This window comes from Lycium ferocissimum, chromosome 2 (genome assembly GCF_029784015.1).
Source record: "Lycium ferocissimum isolate CSIRO_LF1 chromosome 2, AGI_CSIRO_Lferr_CH_V1, whole genome shotgun sequence".
NCBI lineage: Eukaryota > Viridiplantae > Streptophyta > Magnoliopsida > Solanales > Solanaceae > Lycium > Lycium ferocissimum.
The window spans coordinates 16,942,742-16,967,515 of record NC_081343.1 but is presented as its reverse complement, the minus strand read 5'-3'; the positions used below and the strand labels follow the sequence as shown (position 1 = coordinate 16,967,515).

The 24,774-nt window shown below is 39.2% G+C and overlaps 1 long non-coding RNA gene across 2 annotated transcripts; it reads left to right on the top strand.

Annotated features, from left to right (window-relative positions):
• Positions 1 to 20,342: 20,342 nt before the first annotated feature.
• On the top strand, positions 20,343 to 24,072 carry LOC132047955 (uncharacterized). 2 transcript variants are annotated; one of them, XR_009412858.1, is made up of 4 exons: positions 20,343 to 20,504; positions 20,622 to 20,705; positions 21,110 to 21,184; positions 23,728 to 24,072. It is a non-coding gene; the product is annotated as an uncharacterized LOC132047955 (long non-coding RNA). The 2 variants fall into 2 exon arrangements; XR_009412859.1 differs by lacking the exon at positions 21,110 to 21,184 and having other exon boundaries at positions 23,728 to 24,070.
• Positions 24,073 to 24,774: the final 702 nt, after the last annotated feature.

The following is a 24,774-nucleotide window of genomic DNA, read 5'->3' as shown; positions in this document are numbered from 1 at the left end:
AATGTGTCACATGTTTGGCACATGAAATTTTCATTAATTGGGTGGGCTTGGCCTTGGGTTGGCCGGCCACCCCTTTGCAATTTGGGCCTCATTTTCTTATTCTCTTTTTGGCCCAATTCTTCATGAATCATATTTTGCAATTCCCGAAACAAATTTCCAAAATTTCAATTTTGCCCTTAGGCCTTCTCCGGTGTTTCCACATTCAAACTTCCATAACTAACATACACATACTAAGAGAAATCCAAACTTGACTTCATTCCTTGCAAGTCAAGGTTACTTCCAAATTTTCGAATACGCAAAAATGCCGGATGTAACACAATATCACTAATCAATTCACAACATGTTCAAGACATTCCAACCCAAATCTTCCAATGCCACAAGAACACCAACAATACATTTATTTCTCTCAAACTCATAAACTATATCAACAATCCGCATGCTAACGATCGTTATTCTCATGCACACAAGAATCTATATTAAAATCATGTGGCTCTCCAAAACAGCCCACAACATTTCCAATTCCAACATGAATCATTAAACATTCATTTTCATCATAATATCTATAGCAACAATCAACCAAAACACCAAATAAACTTAATCCTTCACTTCTACACTACACCACATACACACGGCCACAACACCACACCACCCTTTTATGAATTTTATTCATTTCTACACATTACAACATACACAACTCATCTATAACATATGAAAAACAAGATTAAATCATACCTCTTCCATTCATCTTCTCCACCTCTCGGCTAGCTTGTATATGGCAAAACAAATGATCTTCTTCTTCCAACAACTCCTCCACATGATAGAGGACCTTCCAATTGGTAGAGAACCAAGGAGAAAATATTTTTCCAAGACCAAAACCAAGGGGCTGGTTTCGGCCAGCCCTTGGCCGTTCCCTCCACTCTTTCTTTCTTCAATTTTTCTTGATTTCTCTAGAACTTGAAATGATGAAAACTTGCCTTCTTTAATCATCCCTCTATATATATATATATATAGTAGTATTGCACATGACCATGCACATGGCCAAGCACATGGCCGGCCATGCTCTCACTTTCTCTTCTTTTTATTTCTTTCCTCCAAATTTCTTCAAATCTCTAGAAATTTCCTTAAGTCACAAAGATGACTTACTTGTCTTGCCTTGTCATCTTTTTTCCACAAATGTGTTTTGGCCACTAAAGCATAAGGTGATCACATGTTTTATTGCATGGCTTGCAACCAATGGTCAATGCATAAGCTGGGCCCACGGCCACAATGGCTTCTCCAATAAGTCATGAATTAGTAGACATTTTTAAATTCCAAATTTGCCCTTAACACTCCATGCCAATAATATTATAAGCGACTTGCGCATTCAAACAAAACCAGAAAATGTAACCTCGTCCTTAACTCCCCGCCATTAACTCGAAATATTCAAATGTACCAAAATGCGAGGTATAACATCCTTCCCCCCTTTTAGAACATTCGTCCTCGAATGGTCAATTAGTCGTCCGGAGTCTCATAAGTACCTTGGGGGAGCTCCCTTTTCATAGCTATTGCCTTTCCTCATACCATTTCTTAGGCTATCCAATATTCTTTTGTCATACTCTTTCTCTTCATATACGTCCATTTTCTGGCGTCGCATTATTCAAAGTCTATGCAAACTTGTCACATTACCTTAAACATCATCCGGACTTCTATCCACTTAGTGTCGGTTTTCCCGACCTTACTAATTCACTTCAGTGAGAGGTCTCATTTGTAACTCAAGCGTTCATATCAAACACACTATCGTGTCAACTGTCTCTATCTCATCCTTACATTTCTCTCACCTGCTTCCCCTTTTGGGTGTACCTATACCATTATCTATTTACACTTCGTCTCATATCCTCATTCCCAATCTCAATCTATAGTAGAATAATAACAAAATTTACCTTGCAACACTTGTACCATTTACTTTTTGTCATTACTCGAACTTCGGTACCCTTACTCAATTAATGCCTTTTGTACCGTAACTTCGGTTCGGGATTCACATGTCCACCAATACAATCATATTTGGGATATCCTACGCCTTCATATATACATGTATATATCAAGATTATCAACTAGCCCACAAAATACGCCCAAACGTCGTTCAAGCCTATCCTATTTCTGGGGGCCGTGATGTACTTCCCGTCTCTTCACCGAGCATGTCCGTCTTCGTCCCATGCTGGGTCTTCTTACGGTTTCCAGCCATTCCATATGCTCTAGTTTTCCTTAGGCTACCTCTAACTTCTCGCTGGTCTCTTAGGTCCGAATATATCGGATTTCTCGTATACTTCCCAGTGGGTCACCCATCATAGAATTGTTCTCACACGAGCACGCTTAACCTCGAAACTTCATCTGAATTCGGTGCCTTAATGCCGATATTTTTGCGTCCACTTCCCTCGTATGACCTTTATTACATGTTCGTGAAGAAGTCAAAGTCTTACCGGGATTCGAAACATTTTCGTAACACGTCCTTTCTTTGAAATTACTATTTTGCCCTTTTCGGGGCCCGAATGTTCACCTTCCGCGCGCATTACTACTCCCCTCGTCCTGGCCTCCAAGTTCCAGTGGTAGCGATCACACCTTTCATCTGCCGTGCCAAATCCATAACCCTTCTTGAAACGTCGATCTCGTTCATTGTTCGTTTATCGTATTTCCTTTTCGCGTTTCTTCCTCTTAGACGTACCCATTCTCGCGTAACCTCCTTTATCATTCCTACTTATCCAAATCTATACACGGTAAATATACAATACAGAATTTTACGGCTACATGGCATATCCAAAATTGGCCCGTAACTTCCAGGCCTAAGCACGAACAATTATCCAGACTAACCTCTCGTGACTTGCCATTTTCCATCGCATATCATGGCTTATAGGAAAGTCTTATTTCTTATGACTTGGCTCTATCGCCCGATCTAATGACGTAAAGAAGGTCAACCATTCCTAGATGCCCCCAGCCTCCCGTTTATAAATGTGGCTTCGCTTCACACCCATAAACAGACTCCCCACGGACACGACTTTGCAAACATCCCTTAGACCACTCGCTCGGGACAATTTTGTCACACCCCGATCTTACTAAGGTGTGATGGGCACCCGACCCCATATTCGGAGCCGAGCGAACCCGCGGACTCTTATTACTCACATCTTCTCTTTGGATTCTTAAATCAAACGAAGGAAAAGTACATAGTAAGATTTTTCAAAATCTTTTTGTCGTTTCTCAAATTGATCACAGTCTGTAAGCGTAAGAACTTTGTAACATAATGTATAGTAAAAACATGTCTACGCGGTGGCCGTTTTCAAAACCGACACTCTAGACCCACGACTCTCCGCAAAGTCTCTAACTCGATCATGACATCATAGCAAGACTCTAGACCCGGCAGACTCTCCGTGAGCAAATGGAGATAACTCACGGAACATCTTCTATAAGGGCTTCCGGTCATCCGAGTGTACTCGCGCTGCATGAAACGTGCTTCGAAGAAGAGGGGCCGCACGAAGCAATGTACTTGAGTATGTAAGGCATGAAAAATAATACCAACGTGAATATAAGTATGACCAACAATACCGGGATCGTAGAACATGCGATGAGATAAGAGGATAACCAGATATGTGAATGCCCTTTTCGGATACCATACATGCTTGTTTTTCCTTTTAGAAAAAGAGAACATTTCTTTCCATAGACATAGAAGATAGAATTGTCATATACACGTTATATCGTAGCATATCATAGTGCATCATAGTATCATAGCATATCATAAAGTATCATAGTATCATAAGATATCATAGTGTATCATAGTATCATAGCATATCATAGTGTATCATAGTATCATAGCACTGAACACAATCGTCGGCTCGCCCACATTGCGCCGAAATACTCTGGGTTACCATAAATCCCGCGTCCGGGATGATAAACGGTGACCAGTGGCAATGAAACATGTTTCCCTTCCCATTCCCCATGTATCCCTTCCCCCCACCCCATGTACATATACATAATTCATAGACATAGGTCATATAAGCATGCAGGAGAGCCCAAGAAAATCATGTATCCATCGGAGTGACGTAAGGTTGGAAACCTCCGATTATATTATAGAATAGCTATGGGCGTGGCGTATTTCTCCACTGCGGAACGATTAATATAAGGCGAGACTATTAATGAAAAGTAATATCATGAGAAAACATAAACCAGGATCATAAGACCTCGTTTCGTATACTTGGAATCTTTAAAAATAGACATTATTCATGAATAGAGTTGAGAATTCAAGAAACAGCTTAACGTTCTCATCTCGTCACTGGAATCATAAACTTGGAACCTTTAATCATAGAATCATCATGATCATATTCATCATGTAAACATTTTCTTCCTTGACATCATCCATGTCATTGTAGAACATGTTCATAGTCATTGTTGTAAAACCTACTTTGCCATAAACCTTTGTTCTGGGAAAATACGGGCACTTTGGAAAACATTTACTAGCTATCGGAGGAGAAGAATCATGCTTTGGAATCAATGGATTTGTTAAAACAACTATTGTTTAGTAGTCGGAATAATAACCAAAAGCTTTCCTTGACTATAGAATGAAAATACGCCAAATGGAGCCATAGGAGGAAATTAGGGAATAGTGGGCCCACCTCGAGTCAAATGAGGTGGCGTATACAATTTACGTACATTACATTTCATGACGTCACTTGAGGGTTATAAGGTGATCGGGTCTCATTTGTGCAAGTTCTAGATATCTAGGCAAGTCTTCCAACTATTCATGAATATCTAATTCAATTCTACTGAATGAAAAGGGGGTAACTTTAGGTGCGGATTCCGGAGGATAGAATAGTCCCCGAGGCTCGTATCCAACCTAGTATGCCTAAGACATGCCAAGGAAGAAAGAGTAAGACCTTACATACCTTTTTCCGCTTCTTACGCTCCTCCAAATTCAAGCTCCAACCTCTCCAAAATCTACATTTGCTCACATTTACCAAACGTTAATTAGGGCATTTCGAAGTTGAATCTTAACGTCACATTTGTCTACGTAAATTTCGCAAAGCATTTTCCACCAGTAAATACTCCATCCCACCAAGTTCAACTTGGCCAATTTCAATCAACAACAATCCGGGAATTCAACCCGGCCAAACTATCAACAATACTAACAATTATAGTAGCAATATCACTAATCAATTCACAACATGTTCAAGACATTCCAACCCAAATCTTCCAATGCCACAAGAACACCAACAATACATTTATTTCTCTCAAACTCATAAACTATATCAACAATCCGCATGCTAACGATCGTTATTCTCATGCACACAAGAATCTATATTAAAATCATGTGGCTCTCCAAAACAGCCCACAACATTTCCAATTCCAACATGAATCATTAAACATTCATTTTCATCATAACATCTATAGCAACAATCAACCAAAACACCAAATAAACTTAATCCTTCACTTCTACACTACACCACATACACACGGCCACAACACCACACCACCCTTTTTATGAATTTTATTCATTTCTACACATTACAACATACACAACTCATCTATAACATATGAAAAATAAGATTAAATCATACCTCTTCCATTCATCTTCTCCACCTCTCGGCTAGCTTGTATATGGCAAAACAAATGATCTTCTTATTCCAACAACTCCTCCACATGATAGAGGACCTTCCAATTGGTAGAGAACCAAGGAGAAAATATTTTTCCAAGACCAAAACCAAGGGGTTGGGTTTAAGCCACTCTTGGCCGTTCCCTCCTCTCTTTCTTTCTTCAATTTTTCTTGATTTCTCTAGAACTTGAAATGATGAAAACTTGCCTTCTTTAATCATCCCTCTATATATATATATATAGTAGTATTGCACATGACCATGCACATGGCCAAGCACATGGCCGGCCATGTGCTCTCACTTTCTCTCTTCTTTTTATTTCTTTTCCCTCCAAATTTCTTCAAATCTCTAGAAATTTCCTTAAGTCACAAAGATGACTTACTTGTCTTGCCTTGTCATCTTTTTTCCACAAATGTGTTTTGGCCACTAAAGCATAAGGTGATCACATGTTTTATTGCATGGCTTGCAACCAATGGTCAATGCGTAAGTGGGGCCACGGCCACAATGGTTTTCCAATAAGTCATGAATTAGTAGACATTTCCAAATTCCAAATTTGCCCTTAACACTCCATGCCAATAATATTATAAGCGACTTGCGCATTCAAACAAAACCAGAAAATGTAACCTCGTCCTTAACTCCCCGCCATTAACTCGAAATATTCAAATGTACCAAAATGCGAGGTATAACACCCACAACCAAGAAGGCATTACATACCTGGGGACGATGGCGCCTCTGCCTGAGTTTCCTCTAGGGGTGGAAATAAATGTGGGTACCTGAACTTCATGTCTTCTTCTGCTTCCCAGGCCATTTCCCTCTCTATTAATATTTCTCCAAAAGACTTTAACTGAAGCTACATCTTTGGCTTTGAGTCTCCGTACTTGCCTATCTAGAATGGCAATGGGAACTTCTTCGTAGGATAATTGCTCAGTGACTTGAACATCATCTACCTGTACAATTTTGGACGGATCTCCAATGCACTTACGAAGCATCGATACATGAAAAATCGGAGGGACTAACTCCAAATTCGAAGGTAGGTCTAATTCATAAGCCACTTGGCCTACCTTGCATACAATCTCATAAGGTCCAATTTACCGGGGACTAAGCTTTCCCCTTTTGCCAAATCTCATGACGCCCTTCATTGACGATACCTTCAAGAATACCCAATCTTTCACTTGGTACTCTAAGTCTCGTCGATGATTATCTGCATAAGATTTTTGGCGACTTTGAGCTGTTAATAGTCGATCCTGTATGAGCTTAACCTTTTCTATAGCTTGCTGGACCAAGTCTGGTCCTATCAATTTAGTCTCCCCTACTCTGAACCACCCAATTGGCGATCTACACTTTCACTCATATAAAGACTCATATGGGGCCATTTGGATGATGGCATGATAACTGTTATTATAAGCAAATTCAATAAACGGTAAGTGATCATCCCAACTACCTTAAAAATCCAATACACATGCTCATAGCATAACTTCAAGAGTCTGGATGGTATGGTCGGCTTGTCCATCAGTCTGTGGATGGAATCTTTGTACTAAGACTCACCTGAGTCCCCAAACCTTCTTGAAAAGATCTCCAGAAATAAGCCAAAAACTGTGTCCCTCTACCGAAAATAATGGATAATAGAACACCATGGAATCATACTATTTCTCTGGCAAAAAGCTTTGCATAATATTCCGCTACATATGTAGTTCTAACCGGTAGGAAATGAGCTGACTTCATAAGTCTATCCACAATTACCCATATAGAATCATACTTACGTCGAGAACGGGGTTAGCCTGTGATGAAGTCCATATTAATCACTTAACATTTCCAAGTTGGAATCTCCATAGCCTACAATCCACCGGGCTTTTGATGCTCAATTTTCACTTGTTGACAACTAGGACATTGGGCCACGAATTTCGCTATGTCTTTTCATTCCACTCCACCAATATATAGATTTAAGATCATGATACATTTTCATTGCTCCCAGGGGTAAAACGAATAACGGGAACAATGGGCTTCTCTCAATATTTGGTGGCGTAATCCCGCAATATCGGAACACACAACCTGCCTCGACATCGAGAGAACTCCATCCGTAAATCTCAAAGGATGACTTCTTCCGAGGAAGTGTATTTCTGTAATGAGCTAGAATGGGGTCCTCATACTGGCGCCCTTTCACCTCAACTACTGGTGACGAGATAGCTGAATTCTGAATGGTAGCTCCCATATCACCCGAGTCCATTACCCGGACTCCTAGACTAGTTAACTGTTGGAGCTCTTGAGCAAACTCTCTTTTCTCTGGGTGAACATCACATAAACTTCCCATAGATCTACGGCTAAGAGCATCAGCCATAACGTTCGCCTTCCCGGGATGATATAGGATGTTAACATCATAATCTTTTAACAACTCCAACCATCACCGTTGTCGTAGATTCAATTCTTTTCGCTTGAAAATATATCGAAAGGCTCTTGTGATTCGTATAGATATCCACATGGACACCATACAAATAGTGCCTCCACATCTTCAATGCATGAATCACCGCAGCTAACTCAAGATTATGGGTTGGATAATTTTTCTCATGTTTTCACAACTGCCTTGAAGCATATGCAATCACCTTACCATGTTGCATTAACACACACCCTAATCCAACGCCTGAAGCGTTACAATAGACAACATAGCCTTATGATCCCTCTGGAAGTGTCAGGACTGGGGCAGAAGTTAATCTATTTTTTAACTCTTGAAAGCTACGTTCACAAGCATCCGTCCATTGAAATTTAGCTATTTCTGGGTTAACTTCATGAGTGGTGCAGAGATAGAAGAAAAGCCTTCTACAAACCTCCCGTAATAACAACGTTAAACCCGTAAAACTACGAACCTCCATCGGTGTTGTAGGCCTTGGCCAAGTCTTTACAGCCTCAATATTTTGGGTATCTACCCGAATGCCATCGGCTAAAATAATATGCCCCAAAAAGGTCACCGAATTCAACCAAAATTCACACTTCGAAAATTTGGCAAATATCTCTCTAGTTTGAAGAACTCTAAGAACGGTACGAAATGATCTGCGTGTTCTGCCTCGGACCTAGAATATACCAGGATAACGTCAATGAACACAATCACAAATAAATCTAAGAAAAGCCTGAACACATTGTTTATCAAATCCATGAATACTGCCGGTGCATAGGTTAGCCCAAATGACATTACCCGAAACTCGAAATGACCATATCTTATTCTGAAGGCCGTCTTAGGAATATCTTGTTACCCCTCAAAAAATTCTCTGTCGTTACATAGTAAATAGACTAATGTAGGTAAGAAGTATATGATGTTTCTATAATCAAGAAGCCGTACTTAATGTTCCTAATTGAGATTCCAAAGACGTTTGAGGCAAGGGGAAGAAAGTTCGTTGAGAAAGGCGAAGTTTCCGTTGTGTTTCGAAAGAGTTTTGTAAAGTACCGAACTAGTGTTGATCTAATAATGTCTTGAGAAAAAGCTACAATGCTCCTTAAGTTTTTAATGAAGTGTTAAACAAGTGTTAATAAGGTTCCATAAGGATTGGAGGCCAAACGGATCGACGAGAACAAGTTTCGAGAAATTGTAGATTGTACGGCCCTTTATACGGACCGTATAAAAGATACGGCCCGTATATCTGTCCATAGAACTCTCCCAGGGAAGATGAGATTCTGGAGGAAATGTACGGTCCTTTATATGGACCGTATAAATTATACGGTCTGTATAATAGGCCGTAGATCTCGATCGGGACAGATTTTAAGTTTTATAAAACAGGGCCAAGTCCATTATTTTATTTCCCATTTTCTCTCTAACACTCTCCACACCTCTAGAACTTTCCACACCATTTATTTTCAAGAATCCAAGATAAGTTAAGGATCAACTTCATCAAACCAAGGGAATCAAGTGCAAGAAGCTCACTAGGGTTCATGCAAGACAAGAAATCCCTTTGGATTGAAGCTAGGGTTGTCCTCAAGTGAAGTGTTTCCACCCAAAGATCATTCCCACACTATCAAAGGTAAGTTTTATGATAAATTCATGTTATTTAGACTATTGAGGGGTTGAAAGACTTGTATTATGGAAGGAGGTAGAAGATGGGTCACAAATATGAGAATAGTGGCATTTTTGGGTAGTAGCTTAAAATGAATCATGATTCTTGATATGTTACGAGTATAGTTACATTGTAAATGATATTAAGAATATGGGAGAAATGTTATAGGTGGATGAATGTAATGTAGTATTATGAACATGGTTATGCATGCCCTTGAAATGGAAGTAGGAGAATTTAATAATGTACAGTTGATAAAGAATGTTGAGTATGATATTATGAATATTGTTATTAACATTTGAGAGTTGGTATATGATATGGAGAAAGTTGTATAAACAAAAGAGATGCTGCCCAATTTTCTCTAGCTTTAGTTCAAGCATGCTTACGTTATCGATTATCTAATATTAGTACGAACTCCCTTGAAGGTAGAAACGTGAATATTGAAGGGGAACGTTCAAGTGATAAAGTAGCTAAACGAAAAGGTATGTAAGGCTAGTCCCTTCTTTCTAAGGCATGATTCCTATGATGAAACGATTCCACCGTGCCTAGATGGTCGGACATGTCACCGCGAAGGCGGGCTGCATGCTATTCCACCGTGCCTAGATGGCCGGATATGTCACCGCTAATGCGGGCGTTTATGATTACACCGTACCTGTAGGTCGGACATGACACCACTAGGGCCGCCGTATGATGGTTACCCGGACGCGGTTAACGACGACGGGTACATGTGATATGTTTATATATGTGAGATGTATAACACGTGTTTACTTTTAAAGGTTAATCAGGTTATATCTTCATATCATGCTTCATGATTTCTTTATTATGCCAATACTATTCATCCCTTACATACTCAGTACAACGTTCGTACTAACGCCCTTTCTTTTTGGACGCTGTATTCATGCCCACAGGTATACAGGGAGATAGTGCGGGTCCGTAGGAGCTTATCAGCATATTCACAGGAGCACTCCATTATTTCGAAGGTGCTACTTATGATCATATTCTTTTGTGTATAGATATATTTTGGGCACGACGGGGTCCTATCCCGTCCTTATGTCTAGTACTCTAGTAGAGGCTCGTAGATACGTATGTGTGGGTTGTTGATGTCCCACGATGATCACATTGTACTTTTGTATATCATTTTTGTAGCCGTGAGGGATTATGTATATAGATATGGGTTGCTTTGGAGATTATATATGTTCAGGTTGAGTATGATCATTAGCTTAATGAGAGGTGCTCGGTAGTCAGATCCGGGTACCCGTCATGGTCCCTAGTCGGGTCGTGACATATCTTCCTCCCTAACTCTCACCTGATGATACCCGGATCTCAACTCTATTTTTGAAAACCATTTGGCACCCTGCAATTGATCAAATAAATCGTCAATCCTTGAGAGCGGATATTTATTCTTGATAGTCACCTTATTCGATTCTTGCTGATAGTCAATGCATATTCGCAAGGAGCCATATTTCTTCCTCACAAACAACACGGGTGCTCTCCACGGGGATGAACTAGGCCTTATGAAGCCTTTCTCAAGCAAGTCTTTCAATTGCTCCTTCAACTCTTTCAACTCTACGAGAGCCGTTCTATAAGGAGGAATAGATATGGGTTTAGTATCCGGTAGCACATCGATAGCAAAATCAATCTCCCGCTCTGGAAGGAGGCCTGGAAGATCATCCGAGAATATATCCGGAAACTCATTCACCACGGGGACAGACTGAAGAGTTGGCGATTCGACTTCTATATCTTGAACCCGGACTAAATGATAAATATAGCCTTTAGCAATCATTTTCCTAGCCTTGAGGTAGGAAATAAACCTCTCTCTCTCGAGACGCTGTATTTCCTTTCCATTCCAAAACTGGTTCTCTCGAAAACTGGAAGCGAACCATTTTTGTTCTGCAATCGACATTAGCATAGCAAGAAGCTAACAAATCCATGCCAATAATAATATCAAAGTCCACCATTTTCAACTCATGTAAATCAGCCATAGTACGATGATCACAAATCACAACTACACAATTTCTATATACTCGACTAGCTATTACCGGTTCACCAACGAGTGTCGATACCTCGAAAGGTTTGATTGACTCCGGTTTAACCCCAAATCGACCCGCAATATATGGAGTAACATATGAAAATGTGGAGCCCGGATCTATCAATGCATATATATCAAAAGAAGATACCGATAATATACCTGTGACGATATTAGGGGAGGACTCAAGATCCTGTCATCCAGCTAAAGCATAAATAGGGTGCTGAGGACCACTAGAACTGGGAGCTCCCCCTCTACGTCTACCACTGCTAACCGACGCCTGTGAACCTTGCCCCAGAGCGCGTATAGATGATAAAGACTCGGCTGCCGACCCTGAAGGCTGGACCCTACTCTTACCACCAATCGAGGGGCAGTCACGCATGATATGGCCTGGCCGACCGCATGTATAGAAAATATCTGAACCTAGTTGACACTGGCCCTAATGTAGCTTCCCGCACTCAGAACATCGTGGCATGGGTGGCCTTGCCTGACCCGAGTCGCCTCTACAATAAGAACTTGAAGCTCTAAAACTCTGACTCGGCCCGGAGTGAATAGATCTATCAAATCTCTGGCCCGTAAATCGTGGAGGTGCACTAGTCATAGAATGGCCTGAATGCCTAGAAAACTACTGTCTTTGCCCTTCTCTAAACTCACTAGTCGGACCCAAAGATCTAGCTCTCTTGTTATAACCTCTGTCAAGCTCACGCTCGCCTCTTTGTAGTTGTTGGATTTCCTCCAAATTCTGGGCGTGGGCTTGAATGCGAGAAATATCCATATTGTCCTGAAGTGATGCAGTCAAGCACTTATCCATTAAATGTGGCCCTAAGCCCCTCAAGAATCGGTCTACTCGATCACCCATATCCGCTACCATGGCCGTAGCATACCTAGCCAAAGAATTGAAGCGGAGACTATACTCTAAGGCACTCATACTTCCTTGCCTAAGATTCAAGAACTTATCTGCTCTAGCTCGCCGAACCTCAGGGGGCAACTAATGTCGAAGGAAAGTATCAAAAAATTCTTGCCATATCGGGAGAGGTGCATTGACCACTCTAGAAGACAACCACACCATATACCAATGAACCGCAACATTCCACAATCTATACGATGCTAACTCCACCGATTCAACGTCGGAAGCATGCATTATCCAAAGTGTTCTCAACATTCCATCAATAAAGTTTTGAGGGTCCTGATTCGACGTTGACCTGAAGAACTCCGGAGGGTTCAAGCTAATAAAATCACGGGCTCTTGCACTAACTGCCCTATCACCATGACCCATACCCTGCCGCTGGGCCTGAGCGGCGACTAACTGAGTCAGCAATTGCATGGCCTTTTTCATCTCTTAGCCCGAAACCTCTGGTAGAGGAGCTGGGGGTGCTGGAGTCGAGGCTGAGACTCCCTCATGCTCCTCAGAAATAGGCAACGAGTGAAAGGACTGAGATTAAACCGCATTTTGGGACTCACCTTCCTCTATATCTGTTGGCGGTACTCTTTCAGCCCGCTTTTCTGCCATTGTCTTGCCATTTTGGGCTACCGTAGCTTTTCTCTTTATAGGCAATTCTGAAATACATAACACACGGTTAAAGGAAAAGACATCCTTATATCATGGCTCTATTGCAGGATCTTATGAAGAAAGAAGGTTATTCATTCCTAAAAATGCCCGCAGCCTCCTGCTTATAAGTGTGGCGCACAACACACCCATAAACAAGACTCACTAGACACGGCTCGTAGACACACCCTAGGACGGAACTGCTCTGATACCACTTTTATCACGACCCAATCATAGGGCCATGATGCGCACCCGGAGCTAACCCACCGGGCACGTCTCATCATATTTTCACAATCGTATCTAGGTGAGCCGCATAGCTTATTAACAAACTCTATGTCTCAATAGTACCATTTCCAATGGCTAAAATAATTTTATATCAATGTCAAAAACTATGCCACTATACATATACGCAAGCTGACGAGGCTAACAAAACGATATACAAAATATGAGCCGACAAGGCTAAAAGACATCTAACTGTACACAACTGTTTACGAGCCTCTAGAAAGAGTGTGTGACATCATATAGACGAGACAGGGGCCCGCCATTCCCATATATACACAAAAGAATAGTACCCACAGCTACAGCTCCGAATCAAATGGAGCTCCTCTAAGTAATCTCTGGATAAGCAGCCTAAGGATCAAGTCTATCTCCCTATCCACCTGCGGGCATGACGCAACGTCCAAAAATAAAAAAACATCAGTACGGATAATGTACTGAGTATGTAAAGCATAATCAATAACATAATAGAAGCATGAACAATAACAGAAGAAAGAAAAGTCATGGGGTGATAGAGCCATTTATACCTCTAGCGACGTTCATCATATTTTCTTACCCTTTTTCTAATGGTAACCTTCCATTACATACACTTATACATATAGTAGTGTCATACCCGACCATAGAGGTTCGGTGTCTTATGTACCTGACCATAACAAGGTTCGGTGTTATACATACCTGGCCCTACCAAGGCTCAGTGTTATCCGTACCCAACTACAGTGGTGCGCGTGCGATAGATATCATACCCCGGCCATATAAGCTCGGTATTCTTAATAGTCATACTTAGATATATACATGTATATACATAGGAGTACATAAGTATCATCAACATCCTCATCGTCATCGTCATTTTCATTATACCTTTTCTTAGAAGATCAACTATCATAGGATGGGACTAAAGTGTCATGAGAATATCAAGAACTGTGAGCTTTAATGATTCTAGGAAATGAAGTCATCATGGAAGACGTTATGGAATTCATGTGAAGGTATACGACAAATGGGAACATGCCTTAAGAAGAAGTGTTAGCCTTACATAGCTCTCTGTCTTCTCAACTACCTAACGTTCACAGCCAAGGCTTGAGAAATCTACATTTAAAAGGATTCATACCATGGTTAAGCCTTAAAGACACTATTGAATTCAAAATAGAACAACTCATGAGCTAACAAAAATTGGGCAACATTTCCCCTATTTCATCAACTTCCACCATATCTCAAAACAACCCCCAAACAACTATAATAACATCTACAATATCATACTCAAGTAGTCATATTCAATTAAGTCTCAAAGTTCATTCTCATATTCAACTTACATCAACAACTTCACATCCACCCTTTGCACTATTTTATACAACACTTCTTTGTCATCATTAATACCCTTCATAGCAAGATTACATCCATAGCATACTAAGAATCATGACTCAAGTTAGTTTACTACTCACAAACATCATGAAATCTACATTTAGGCCTCACCTTCTACTTTTTCCTCTCACCCAAGTTATTCAATAACTAAGCATTCTTAATAACATGAAATAAGCATGAAGACTAACCTTTTACCTCATAAAAATCTTTGGAGAAAGTTATCAACTTGTATGAAAACCCTAGCTTTAATAACCAAGAAATTCTTAAAGTCTACTAACCCTAGAAAGTCTTCCAACACATGGATATCTTGATCCTTGCCTCTTGATCTTTGATTTCTCTTGGATTTGTGTTGATATGGTGTGTGGAATATTCTAGAGCTCTCAAGAGTTGTGGAGAAGATGGGAAATGAAAATTAGAAACTTGGGTCATCTATTTATAACAAAAGAAAAATAAAGCTGCCCGACGAGATTATACGGACACTTATATGGTCCGTATAAGTGACCGTATAATACCACCAGTGATGACCCTTCACTGTAATTGTTATACGGACCCTTATACGGACTGTATAAAGTTATATAGACCGTATAAGTAGTCGTATAACTCACCTTTTCCAAAATTGGTTTCATTGATTTGCTTGATCTCAAATCCTTGTGGAACCTTATTAACACTTATATAACACTTCATCAACCATGTAAGAGGCCCTATAGTAGCTCCTCAAGACATTACTAAATACGCATCAACTCAACTATTGCGAAAACTTTTCCAAACATGACTTATATTTCACTTCCTTCAACGAACTTAATTTCACATATTCCTATGACTTCAAAATCTTATGGTATGCACTTTAAGCTATTTAATACTTTCCTCAACCTCGTAAGGACTTCATGCTTACCTTAGGCTCACGTTAGTCTATTCATAATGCATCAACTCAAAATTTTTGAGATATAACAACTGGCCAGAAGGTGAAGAGAGCAGTACAGTTATTAACACAGCTGGTGGCTTCTCAGCCACAGCACCTTGCCAGTACACCAGATAGTCATAGATCTTCTGAGGGATTGAGAAGTCCGCAGTCTTGGGAGTCCGTAAATGAGGGCTCGCCGATTCTTATAGGACATGATCTAGTTGACGAAGGTAGACCGGACAAGAGGGCCAGAGTAGTGGGTAATTACAGGGAATCCTCGAGCAGTAGCAGGCTGCAAAGTTATGGGCAGCAGGATAGGTTACCCCCACAGTTGGTGCTAGATCAAGGCTCTCAGGTAGTGCCATGGCAAGGGTTACGAGTATTAGAATCCCAGAGTTAGAGTAATTTGGTTCAGATAAGGTCTCGTTGTAGTCAATGTGGTCGGGTATAAGCCAGACTATGTCGTTTGGATACGGGAGGTTTTTCTGGTACAGGAGTCAATGGCACTAGATTCGGAGATGTCTGATACTTATTTGATGGAATCAAAGTAGAGACAGAGGTAGAGGCGAAGCTTCTGGATTAGACGATGCTCAGAACCACATTCATGCCTTGGCAGGTCGTCAGGACTTGCAGTCCTCGCTAGATGCGATGACAGGTATATTGATAGTCTGTTCATATAATGTTTACGTATTGATAGATCCGGGATCCAATATGTCGTATGTTACTCCAGATTTTGCGGGGGAGCTTGGTATAGTACCGGGATCATTGAGTGACTCATTTTCTATATCTACACCGATTGGCAAGCTTATTATTGCCAGAAAGACTTATCGAAGTGTTGCAGTAGTGGTTTGTAACTGCCAGACCCTAGCAGATCTTAATAAGTTACAGATGGTTGACTTCGATATTGTTATGGGTATGGATTAGCTGGCACCTATTTATGCTAACCTTGGGTACTAGACAAATATTGTGTTCCACTTCCTAGGGGAACTAGTTCTGGAATAAAAAGGTGACCCGATTTGGCCGTGAGGTTGGGTTATTTCCACCTTTGGGCAAATAAGATGATTAAAAAAGGGGTGTATCTATAATCTAGTTTGAGTTCATAATGCAGAAGTAGAACCGCCGACTCTTCAGCCTATTTCAGTGGTTAACAGTGTTTTCAGAGGCGTTTTCGGGGCGGGGCGTACCAAAAACTCTCCAAGGCGTAAGTGAAAGGCTTATATCCATAGGGCATATGCCCTACAATTTAGGGCATCAATCTCGGGCGCAAAAGCGTAAGCCCTAGGAGTAAAGGTGTACGCCCCGCGCGTTAAAGTTAATTTTTATTGTTTAAAAAGTATTTTGCTATATATTATGATTTTTATTATTGAAGTAAAGATATTTATACTTTATGTTATCATATTTTCATGATTTAGTGATTTTTCTTAAAATATATAAATAAACAAAGCAACTCTCATAGAAAATAACACTGCCATAAATAGTGGTTTTAGATGATTATATTTGAAATTGATATGATAGACATTTCATAGCAATATGTTTTTGAAGCAACTTCATCCATTTTTTGTCATTGCTCTAACACTTTTTTCCCTTCTCCTTGTTTGAATATATAAGTAAAAGTCAGTGCAAATATTAGTTGAGGGTGGGAAGGACTAATAGATCAGGAGATTGATGATGAAGTGAATGAAGATTTCATTTTAAAGATTAGCTACGCTATTATCATTTTTTGTGTTGTTAACTTTCTCATATTATAATTATAATAATTTTTCTTATATTTTACAGAATTTTAATTAAAACTTTACATTTGCTTATTTTTAGCAATAAAATTATAAAATTGAAGATACATGAGACATACGCCCCTGTAGATCCATGGGACTAATGCCCTGTGTCTTGGGGCTTACGCCTTGCCTCATGCTGTGTAAAATGCCTCGCCTCCTGCCCTTGCATCTTTAAACACTAGTGGTTAATAAACTCCCAAATATATTTCCGAACGAGCTTTCAGGAATTTTCCCAGAGCAGGAGATTAATGTTGTTATAGACATGTTACCAGATACTCAGCCAATATCCATCTCTCCTAATAGAATGGCCCCTGCCGAGTTGAATAAAGTAAAGAAGAAATCGAAGGACTTGCTCGAGAAAGGCTTCATCATACTTAGTACTTCACTATAGAAAGCATTAGTGTTGTTTGTAAGGGAGAAAGATGACTCGCTGAGGATGTGTATTAATTCTAGGCATCTGAATAAGGTGATGATAAAGGATGAGTATCCACTCCTGAGGATTGACGACTTATTTGATTAGTTTTAGGGTGCTAGATGTTTCTCAAAGGTAGATTTGAGATCGGGTTATCATCAGGTCAGGGTCAGGGAGAAGGATATTCTGAAGACGACATTCAGGACAAGATATGATCATCTTGAGTTCCTCTTTATGTCTTTTGAGTTGACTAATGCGCCAATAGTGTTCATGGATTTGATAAACATCATAATCAAACCCTTCTTAGATTTGTTCGTGGTTGTATTTATCTATAACATTCTGGTATGTTCTCCATCAGAAGTTGAGCATGTGGATCTTTTGCCTGCAGTACTCAGAGTTCTCCAGGATCAGGAGTTGTATGTGAAGTTCTCTAAATGTGGATTTTGGTTAAACTCTGTAGCATTTCTGGGGCATATGATATTAGACGAGGGCATCAAGGTTGACATTCAAAAGATAGAGTCCGTGAAGAATTTCCTAGACCCACGACACCAACGGAGGTTTGTATTTTTCTAGGTTTGGCAGGATATTGCAGAAGGTTCGTAGAGGCTCTTTCAGTACCACTGACGAAGTTGACTTAGAAAGCAGTTAAGTTTCAGTGGATAGACGCTTGCGAGCGGATTTTTAAGAATTGAAGGGAAAAATGACTGTAGCACCAGTTCTGACACTTCGTAGGGATTCGAGGGCTATTCTTTTTATAGTGACGCCTCACGCGTCGAGTTGGGTTGTTTGTTGATGCAGCACAGTAAAGTAATTGCCTATGCTTCGAGGCAACTGAGGAAATGTGAGAAGAATTATCCGACCCACGATTGGGAGTTTGCAGTAGTGATTCATGCACTTAAGATCTGGAGACATTAGTTATACAGTGTTCGTGTTGATATCTATACAGATCATAAGAGTATCCAGTATATCTTCAAGCAAGAGGAGTTGAATTTATGGCAAAGACCGTGGTTAAAGTTATTAAAGGATTATAATGCGAATATTCTGTACCATCCAGGAAAGGCAAATATAGTAGTCAATGCTCTTAGCTGCAGATCTATGCGTAGCTTTTCATATTTATGGGCCGTTAATAGAGAGTTAGCTCGTGAGTTTCATCCTTGGCTAGTTTGAGAGTTTGATTGCTAGACTCATGGGATACAGGAGTTACGATACATGACACAGTGACATCATCCCTAGTAACTGAGGTGAAGAGTGCCAGTATGAGGATTCTTTATTGATTCATTATAGAGATATAACCCCACAGAAAGAGACGTCACCATTCAAGATCACAAGTGATGGAGTCCTCAGGTATCGAGGCAGATTGTGTGTTCCTGATGTTGCATGGTTACGTCGCAGATTATGTCGAAAGCTCATTATTCTCGCTATTCTATTTATCCAGGGTCGACAAAAATGTACCATGACATCAAGAAGATTTACTGGTGGAATGGTATGAAGAAGGAGATAGCTGAGTTCGGAGCCGAGTGTCCTAATTATCAGCAAGTGAAGGTTGAGCACCAGAAGCCTGTTAGGTTATTGCAGGATATAGACATTTCGACTTGTAAATGAGAGGTGATCACTATGGATTTCATTACGGGATTACCCCTATCTAAGCGTAAGTTTGACTATATTTGGGTGATTGTTGACAGGCTGATAGAATCAACACATTTTTTGTTAGTCAGGACTACATATACTGCTGAGGATTATGCGAGGTTATACATTAGAGAGATAGTATGCCTCCATGGTGTCCTAGTATCTATTATCTCATAAAGAGGCACGCAGTTCACAATAATTTCTGGAAGTCTTTCTAGAAGGGATTGGTGACACTAGTGAATCTTAGTATAGCTATATCCCCAGATTGATGGATAGGCCGGGCGCACTATTCAGACGCTTGAGGATATATTACGTGCTTGTGTGTTGGACTTTAGAGGTAGTTGGGATGATCATTTACCACTTATTGAGTTTGCGTACAATAACAGCCACTACAAAAAAAAAATAGCTTTTAGCGACGAATTTTTAGCGACAAACACTTTTCCGTCGCTAATTAATGACGGAATAGCAACGGAATAGTAGATTTGTCGCTAAATAAGTAAGAAAAATGTAAATAGCTAATGTAGCGACGGATTAGCGACAGAAAACTTAATCCGTTGCTAAATTTTGGCGCCTTCATTTTGCTGACGGAATTAGTGACATAAGGCCAGGGACAAATTTTATTAAATAGTAGCGATGGATCTAGCGATAGTTTTTTTGTTGCTAGATTTACTTTATTTAAAATAAAATAAAAAATTAAAAGTCATTGCTACGGAATTTTCCGTCGTTAGGCATTTTTTATTAACCAACAAAGTTATATTTAAGTGATGGATTTAACATTTAATATCCGTCACCAATTCCGTCACCATGATGATTTAAATTTATTTCCTAGGGTACAAAACTCTGATAGCATCGCCTCTCTTCTACAATAGAAAAACTCACAGAGGAAGCCAGCAAAATTGTCGTTTGAGGGGAAAGAGAGTTCAAGGGCACAAACCTAATCTAGGTATTAATTAGTCCCACTTTGTCGCTTTTCCACATTTTGTATTCATTGCCCGATCTAGGGTTTATCTCGTTGCCAATCTTCTCACATTTCCAACATTCTCATCACTTTTCCGGGTAGATATACAGTAAAAAATGGCGTATTCAACACAAAATCTTAATATTTTCGGCGACCGCCAGTCCGTTAGGATGTTCACCCAAAATGGTACCGTCTAATCTCGCTACCTTTCCTTTCGACATGTATTACATTTCTTTTTCTACTTTGTGATTTAATGTGATTGTGTGTTGTAATTTGGGATTTCAGTAACTGCATATCAAATCTTCGCTTGGACCTGTTGGCCTTAACAAAATTCGTTTCTCCTTTTCCTACTTTTTTATTTGTTTGTGTACTCGTAGTGTCTTTTACAATGCTAGGAGGAATCTATCACCTCTATACTTGCCAGTACAATTTTTTCTATTTTCTTTATGCTTACTTCATCTAGAGCTCTCTTTCTCTCCCTATTAGTTTTCTCTGGAATCACTTAACCCTCCTTCGTTACCCGATTAATACTTGTTATGGTTTTTTAATAGTCCCATTTTGACGATTTAATGTCATCGGCAGCAATGCAGAAACTCTTAAGGCTTTTGGAGATGTTGAGGTTTTGAATGATCGCCTTTCATACCTGGATCTTGGGTCCATTCAAGGTATTCACATAGTTCAAAAGTAGTTAGTTTATCTTCTATTTTGCTACCTTAGGTAGAACCTAGAAATATATTGATTTGGGTTTTGCAATTTTGACCTATTGGATCAGTTTTGATATTTGTAATATTTGGTTTTGATAATTGAAGCGAACTTTCTAGGTTATTTTCATGACTAATCGAAGGAGTAGGGCTTGTATTTGATTTGCTCTGTGTTTTGTGGAACAAACCTAGCTTAGCAATTACCTTGTTCGAAAGAGAACACAGTTCCGTGAAAAAAGTCTATTCTTCTTATTTTTCTTCTTGCAATCACTAAGCCCTGAACACTAGCCCATCACTAATGCTCGTACATTGCTCTCATTCAGACCCTAATGGCCATTGCGTACCTAATATAATCTCCGACCATACTTAATTAAGTAATACACATTTTGACACCACATCATGATGAGTCTTCTTTACTACTTGATGTTGTCAAACCAATTGGAGAAGTGAACATGGATTGTCCCCTGAGAAGTCGCAGGTCTGTTGTCTTTATGTATTCATGTATAGACTTGATCCTTTTTAACTTGTAGTAATTTATTTTATCAAGGAGAGGCAGGGGAATATTGTAATGGATTTAAACATGAGCCAATATTTGGAGGAAAAGGATAGAAAATTTGGAATTAGGGATAGTGTTAATAGTAGAATGTAGGCAAATAAGACTGGGTGCACTGAAGCAAGTGTCAAAGCAAGTAGATCAACAAAAATAGTAGTAGAATAAATGCTATTATGTATCTTCATTACTTTCTCCCAATTATAAAATATATGTAGTCTCCCAATGTGCTATACGATGGTATAGTTGCAGGACGTCTTAGACTTGTTCTGCATTTGCTATCAATTGTTGTTCCAATGCCGATCATTGTAAATGTTTCTATTCTATGACTGGTTTTTGATATTATTTTTGTGTTCACTATTTCCTTTATCTGTTGAAATTATAACTTGGCTGCAGCTGTTGTTACTAAAGAAAATATGGGATTCTTGGAAATCAACTTGACATAGCTAATATATGGAGGTATGTACTTCTTCGCTTTAGCAAGTAATAGGTAGATACCTTTGTAACTAATTATTAGCCAAAAGACTTAACATCTAAGCAAAATAAAAATTGGTGAAACAAATATATTAGTATCTACATACATGTCGATGAGGAGCGTATTTATAGAATGAAGAAGTTGTATATTCTACCTCTTTCTTGGTTGCTTTTTAGGAAAGTAAAAATGGTGAAATAGATTTGTAGTGTTTTTGAGTGTATAATTAATATTTAATTATCAACTAAAATTTGTAATGCTAAATTTAACTTACGATAATTTTGCACAACTTTTTTTTTTTGTGACCCTACAAGGGTAATAATCTCATATTGAATTCAAATAGCTTAATGGAACTTCATTGAAAAATATTTCAAATGGCTTTATGGACTGCTTGTAAGACTAAGCATTTCTCTATGTGCGCTTTTTGGCTGGAAAAAGATTGAATAAATCGACATGCCCTATTTTGGGTGCACATATAGAGATTGTTTATAACTAGGTGATGACCAATGAACTTGCTCTGTGATGGCCGATTGGATTTTTATAGATACACATCTGAACTTTTGTCATTCTTCATGTTTCAATTTTCATTGTGGGTTCCATACATGCATGGAATTATTTGTTCAAACGCCTCTAGGGAAATAAACTACAAATACACTGCGCCCACTGAAAAAGATACTAATCAGTCTTCTTCGTCCAGGTAAATTACAAAGCAAAATGTGATGTTCCGTATAACGTTGTCCTTATAGGTGTATCTCAATGTGATAGTGTTATTATGCTCTTACTTTATGTTATGAGGACTGCTATATAAGTGTTTAGTACGTATTGGTTAAGCTGAAACAGTTGATTCTAGCTGAAACAGTTTAGTACCTATTGGTTGAAGTTTTATGGAGTTTTAGTGTCATAAAATTTGAGCTCAAAATGAGCTTACCAGCAATTTCACTATTATTTGTAATGGGTCGTGGTAATTGGTGGTATTGAACTTTTTTGCTTGCATCGTATTTTTTCCGTTTTTGTTATGGTCGTTATTCTGCTATATTATAAACTGTAACTTTTAATCGACTCAGCCACTGAGGTTAAACCTCAAAAATTGCAAAATTCAGTCAGGTTATGCTATGTAGTCAACCGGCATCCCGTAATATGTAATTCATGAATTGCAATATGGTTTGAATCTGAAACCTCGAGACTTTGATCGAAGTTTGATAAGTTACAAACTCATGGTCTACTAATATAGGGATCTAGTGTTCTACATGATTACAATAAATACTATATCATCTTCAGTCGTAAGGAATTTGTGTCATTAACTCAGCAATAGTATACAAAATCTAGAGTGATTCCAACTATGTATATATAGATGAAGTCCTGATGTCTTTTTGTTAAATTGCCTAGGTGGTTGTAGTATGTGGTGTTCCATTACTGTAAGATAGTTTTGAATTCCATAAATGGTGATGCCTCCATAAATCTGCAATGTTCATTTTCATTTTACAGGACAAAGCTCAAGAATTGTTAGAGCAACAATGGTCACAACAATTATAGTAGTATGAGATGGATGTTACAACTCGGATGTATTACGAGACAGTGGTAGGAATGATGAAGAGAAAAGCTTATGGCCTTGGGTCAAGGGAAACACGATTATGGCCTCGGGTTCTACTTTTGATCTTGATGAACATCACTCTCAAGCACTACATTAGTTAGTTGTGGCTTTTAGACTCTATTCTATTAGTTGAAGAACAATTATGAACATTGATTCCTATACTACCTGATCACATGCTTCCTGTAATTATACTTTTTGGATTCTGCTATCCGTTTTGAACCTTCTATAAATATTATTTGATATGAATGTCAGTTATTTTTAAGGGTATTTAATAATTTACATTTAATATGTTTCAACCGAGTGTATTTAAGAAAATTAAATAAAAATATTTCAGAAGAAAAATGCTTGCGATAGATTTTGCGATGGATTTTGGTGGTTGCTATAGAAAAAAGTTAGCGACGGATTGCGACAATGATCTGTTGTCGCAAAAGCAAGGGTTAAACTACTCAAAATAGAGACGGATTAGCGACAAAAACTTTCATCGCGAATATATTAAAACGACGAAATGAATCATGAAAGTAGCGACGAACTTTATAAAATTTGCGACGAAAAATTCCATTGCTAAGCTTGTTACGGAATCCATTTTTCCGTCGGTAAGAGGTTAGCTACGAGCAAAATAGTAACAGACAAAATTTCGTCGCAAAACTTGTTTAGCAACGGATATATGTTGATTAGCGACGAATTACGTCCGTCGCTAAACGTTGTTTTTTTAGTAGTGAGCTACCATTCCAGCATTCAAATGGCCCTCTATGAGGCCCTATATGGGCGAAGGTGTGAATCTCCTATCAAATGGTTCGAGATCGGAGAACTAAGTTATTGGACCTAACTTGGTCCGGTAAGCGGTAGAGAAAGTTAAGCTTATTCAGGAAAGGATACTAACAGCTCGGTGTAGCCAAAAGTCATATGCACATAATCGACGGTGAGACTTGGAGTTTCAGGTA